Genomic DNA, 6,000 nt, shown 5'->3' with positions numbered 1-6,000 from the left:
TTAATTGCACTTTTTGTACTTCCAGTCAAAATGTTAAAGGTATGCTCTGAATTTTACATTATCAAGGGCTTGATTACTTGCTTGTTAATAATTGCATCACTCATCTGGAAATAAATTCTTCTGACATTTAGCTTCACTCTATTTGCTTTTAAAACTGAGACATGATTTAGCAAAGGCAAGGAAACAGTATGAAGAAGGAAGCATATGGAATTAATTATTTGCTGCGTAAAAATACATTAAAGTGTTTCAGACCAGATCAGCTGGGGTTTCTACATGCTTTCTGGCTGTGGCTGTGGGGGCTGTCCTTTTCTGATCCATGTGCCCTGGTGCATTTGGTTGCTGTTCTCTGTCCTCTGTTCTGCGCAGCCTTTGTGCATGCTCCCACCCTTCTGGTCTGCCTCGAGATCTTCTCACATTTGACTCAGAAGCTCCAGTTTAGAAATAACATTGAATAGTTCAAACTAACATTTTAAGTCATTACTTTGTTTCATCTAATATAAAGATGCTTTGTTAATGTTATTTAAGTTGATATATGTCACTGCAGTAAAATGGAGTGAGAAGTTCTCATATGAGATATTGCTGCTGAGCACAGCAGCTTCTTACATAGAGATTTTGGAAAGGATACAGATCCACAGCTAAGCCTCTATGCAGACTCCAGCATGGATAGGTCATGCTCTGGTTAGATCACTTCTTTCAGTAACGATGTTCCCATCTAGGCATAAAATGCTTTGATCATACAAACCCCGACAACATTGTGCAAGGATGAAGTCTAAGCCAGTTCTCAACATGAAGAACAGGACGCAAATCCTAACATGCTTTGGGTTCCTGTGTACTGGATGCCTAACCATGCTAAACCCAAGCTAGTTTCTGCTGCTTTGATCTGTCTAGGCTTGTTCAGCAGTAGGAGACTGAACGCAGGAGCAACCGGGGCTGTCGACAGCACAGATAAAATTTCATCATTGGATTTGGTTGCAGCATAATTTGTTTGAGGAAATATCTCCATCACAATTATGCAATTCCATTTAGTACCACAGAGTAGACTAGTGGTAGTTACCATTGGGCCTGGAGAAACAGTATATGAAATAATTGTGTATCAGGTTACAAACAGACTGCATTCCATTAATTTCACTAATAGTTAGTTAAATATTACCAAATTGTTTCTAATTCCTTGGCAGGCAAAAAAAAGTAAAGAAAAGTGACTGCTACATATCATTTTTTGTGTCGTGTTAATTTAGAGAAGCCAGAAGATCCAGGATCCTTATGGAGGGCACATCCCGTACTTTCTGTCCTTAACAAAATTATTGCTAGTACTTGATGTAGAGGATTATAAACATTAATAAATAGTCTCAAATAAGTAAATTCAGTGCCTTCTGAACCTTTCGGTTGTGCTTTATTTCCCCAAAGAGCTCACTCGATTAAGGATCTTCAAGTTTCATCATAATGCGTGTCATCTGAGTCTGAGGCAGGAAATGCCTCATGCCTGATTAGCAGTGCTCCTCACCAGGGCACGTGGCCTCTCAGCCTGAGAAATGCACAACTAATTAGTTGTTTTCCAGTCATCTTTAGATATCTTGGAGCAAATTGTCCATACTGTGTATTTCCTCTTGATATGCTGAATGCTTTGGGAGTGCTGAGGGTATAACAGATGATAAATGGCTGATTTTCCTGTTCTAAATTACTGAGCTCACATCCATCCTTCTTGGTGAGAGGCTGGTACTACTCTGCCACAGCCAATTTGGGCATCATCATTAATTTAAAGGCAGTTAGAGCCCAAAAAAGATAAGAAAGGGATAAAGTCCTGTTACCATTTGCTGCTTAATGAAATGCTATTGTTCAAAGAGCATAAATAAAGCTTCACCACCAACAGTAATTAAAACTAAAAAGAAAAACTAGAACAGGTATGGCTAAGTCCCGCAACTGTTGTGCTTAAGCTCAGGTGCCAAACTCTCAGCGTAGTCTCAGAAGCACTGTTCATCATCCTGCAATCTCCGGGCTGCCTCTTCCTGTCACCTTTCACCTTCTCCCACGTTGATGTGAGGTAGTAGTACACACTATTGCATCAACAAATAAAATGAGTCAGGACCTGTTTGCTGTTCTCAGGAGAAGCTGGCCCAGCACAGCTGGGTCAGAGGTTTTGGTTTGTGGTTTTAATAAATGTGCATAATAAAATAGGCAGTGATACTTGTGGAATATGTTGCCCTCATTATTCACTTGCATAAATGCTTCAACACTGTTTTTAAAGAACTCGGGATACACTTATCCAGCTTAGCAATATTACAAGCGGACAAAATTTGTTCCTAATACTGTGAAGTTTGTGGATTTTAAAGTACGTTCTGCTTACTGACAACTCATACACTTTACACACTCAAACTCTTTTCCTGTTAATGGAGACCAATCCCCATAGCAGCAGTCATTCAGAATACACTGATCAATATCCATAAGAAAACAAACACTTTAACTGAGATAATTTATAAAAAGCAGAAAGTGCAGTGGATGGAGTGACTTTTATATGTTTTATGCAACTATTTAACGTACCTTTCAGTAAGAGATAACAGAAGACATTTGCTGGAGCTTATCACATATTAAAAACAAACTATAAAGCTGGAGAATATCATCTGGTAAATCTTAGGCACAGTAAGAGAAATGTAGTTCATAAGGGAAAAGCTTATTGCTCTCCATAGTTTGGGTTTATTGCCAGGAGCTGCCCAAGCCAGCTGAGGCAAAAAGGACGCAGCCCAACACCGCAGCTCTGCCCTCACTGCACCCTGGCTGCACACAGACAGGCATAGAAGAACTTCTCCCACTGCTTTGTCTGGAGGGTGTCATACCCAGACAAGGGACTGGTGGTATGTCTGGGACAACCCTTCACTGGAGCTCTATTTCCCCTATCAGAATATGGGAGCCCTCACCCACTGTTGTTCCTTTTTTCCTCCCTGTGTTCGGAAAGTTGAACTTTTTGGCGCATGACCTTACTTTCACCGCAAACAAACTCAAAAAGCAACAGTGGTACCTGAGAACAGAAGTGAGATGTGACCTTCAGCAGACACTTCTCAGAGTCTCAATTATGCTCAGACAGTGCTGCAACCTCACAAGTGTAATGACAAAGCTATTTTGGCTTATAAAGTGTTCTGCAAGATCCAGTTAGTCACATGTCATTCTTGTTTTCACAGCGGTGTTTTCAAGAGTCCTTAGATGATGTAGATTTACCTTACAGACATCAGGTTGGACATTAGGAAAAACTTATTCTCCCAAAGAGTGGCCAGGTGCTGGAATGGGCTGCCCAGGGCAGTGGTGGGTCACTGGCCCCAGAGGTGTTCAAGAAACATTTAGATGTTGTACTGAGGGACATGGTTTTGTGGGAAATATTGATGATATGTGGCTGAAGGGTTAAATGCAACTATTTCAGTGCTTAGGCTTAGGTACAGAGGTACAGAAGCTGGCATTGCCGCTGCTGCTTGCTCTCATGGGATCTTTGTGATACGCCTTCAGATTGTTTTTCAGTCTATCTTCCTCAGTGTTTTCCCCATGAAGTCACGACAGCCTCACCTCTCCCTTGCAAAGAACATGTCTGTGGCTTTTGTGTTGCAGATGCAAGCTAGAAGCAATGTTTCCTAAAGGATGAAAACCTGGAGGGAGAAGTAATGCAACACATATTATTTTGCTAAACACTTAGTGTTCTTAAGAGCTAAGGACTGGCTATTTAAGGAAAACATATTTCAAGATGCAAAGAAAGTTTTTTTTTTTACTTACTTCTTATCCATATCCATATATAACAGCCAGTAAACTGGTAGAGATGCTTGGGATCCATCAGGCAGCTCTTTCAAAGGCATAGCATAGACTGCAGTACTTGGTCTGCCTATAAGTAGCAGATAACAAAAGATAAATTGAACAGGAGAAGGTGTAGAAGAAAGAAATCTGCTCCTTGAATAAGAAAGATTCATAGCCATATGTATTTAAATCCATCATCCCTCTTTTTTTGTAACCCTTGTCTTCTTGACCACCTGATTCCACTACAAAGAGGAACTTAACATGGCAAGAATGGAGTGCTGGCCTTGAAAAGAAAACCACTGAACACCCTCTCTGCTGTCGTTTTCCTTCCTCTCTGAGAAGACACCCTTGTGCCATGTTTTAGTGAGTTTTGACAACTGGCCTTCCCTTGCACTTGAACTGAAAACGCATCCTGAAAGTCATTTGATATGAATTGCAGATCATTTAAGGCATGGAGGACTGATCATAAAGTTTGCATGATTAATGTAAGTGCAGCAATCAATATCAGCACTCTGTATCCACACTTGGCCATAACGAGCAATCTGGCTGACAGACCATGTGTTCTGTAATGCAAACTATCGTCATTCGTTGCCTTGCTTTGCTTAACATTTGCAGAGTGTTCTCAGACAACATACCGTGAACATTATGACATGAAATGGTCTACAACAGGGAAAAATTTCCTGGAAATGCTTGTGTGTGTGATGTGATGTGGAGTTTAACACACGAAAGGAAGGTCTGCCTTTTTCTCCTCTTCACTCCCCTCTACTGGAAATATCATAGTGGAAATGAAATATGCGTAGCAATGGGCTCCTCAAATTTCTGCATTCCTAAAACATTGGGGGACTTGCTTTGACAGTTGTTGTCAACCACTGTTCAGAAATGTCTTGCTTTCCCTCTTTTGAGCTTGGCAGAAAAGGAAGAAATGAACTGGCCATTAATTCAGTATTGGCAATTCTATCGCTGGCCCAGCAGTCACAGATGTTTTCAAGGCAACTCGTGCTGCTCTGTCCACAAGTGCAGTCAAAACCTGAAATATTCCCCAGCGTTTCCTTTAATTGGGTTTAAATGGATGGGTTATAGACTGAATGCACATGTACCACCAGATATGATACAGGAAATCATACTGACAGAGAAAAAAAACGTTATTCACAAACTTGAGGAAAACTGCTCTGAGTGAATGGCTTAACAGGGTACAGGATGCCTTCATTATCCAGAAATTTGTTGTTATGTCTGTGCCAACATGTTGTTCTCTCTTAGCAGCATCATAAATGATGTGTCCTTGCCAACTCTGGCTTTAGGCGACCCAAAGAACCATCTGCTGCCTTGATTGCAGACGGCTTGTCCTGACATGTGCCAGCAGGACAAGTGGCAGCATAATGTTGCGTGGCGGTAGTGGAGCGCAGCACCAGCCAAGTGACAACAAAAGGGGCTGTTTGCTCTCTATTTTGGGTGCTGGGTATGTTTTCATCTTCGCTGTATCACTGAGAACAAAGGAACAGCTTTACAGCCACCAAGGAGTTAAGGCTGCCAAAGGTGCATTGTCTGTCACAGCAAAGATGATAAGGAATACCTGTAGATGTTTTAAATTCTCAGGCATATCAGTAATGCACTGAAACTTTGTCGATAACACTGCAGCTCACTGCTGCACTTGGCTTGTATTTAAATCTAGCATTTTTGCAGGCATTCTATGTGAGTCTGACTGCAGTGAAAAATCAGGCAAACATTGCACATAGCTTTGTCACAGAGAAAAAAGAAAAGCAGAAATGTACCTGTTGTTCTGCCACTGGTGATGAGGCACAGAGCAGTTAAAGCTGCCAATGGCACAAGGTCCTACAGCCCTGATGTGTAGCACCATTTTCCACAAATAAAATGATGCAGTAATATCAAGGCAAATCTACGATGATTTTAAAGCTGATTTATCATGGATTCACTCTTTGTATCCTTGCAGCACTTCACTTTTTGTGATTATTGTACACGTACTTCCCTGTGACACTCCCATGTGCTTTCCTTGCTTGCTCTCCAAACACACACACAATGTCCCCCATCCTGTCCTTATGCAGCCTGGCAGTCACTTTGCCTGGTCATCCATTATTTTCATCTAATTCTTTGGAGGCTGTCACTCCCACAAAAGAACTGATCCTGTTGCATGTGAATATGATAGAGGAAAATACAGTTTAGAAAGATATAATGTAATTCCCTACCCCTCTAACTGCGAAGTAATGACTTTTATCT

This window comes from Coturnix japonica, chromosome 3, assembly GCF_001577835.2.
Source record: "Coturnix japonica isolate 7356 chromosome 3, Coturnix japonica 2.1, whole genome shotgun sequence".
Taxonomy (NCBI): domain Eukaryota; kingdom Metazoa; phylum Chordata; class Aves; order Galliformes; family Phasianidae; genus Coturnix; species Coturnix japonica.
The sequence above is the reverse complement of the archived record's forward strand: the minus strand, read 5'-3'. Positions refer to the sequence as shown.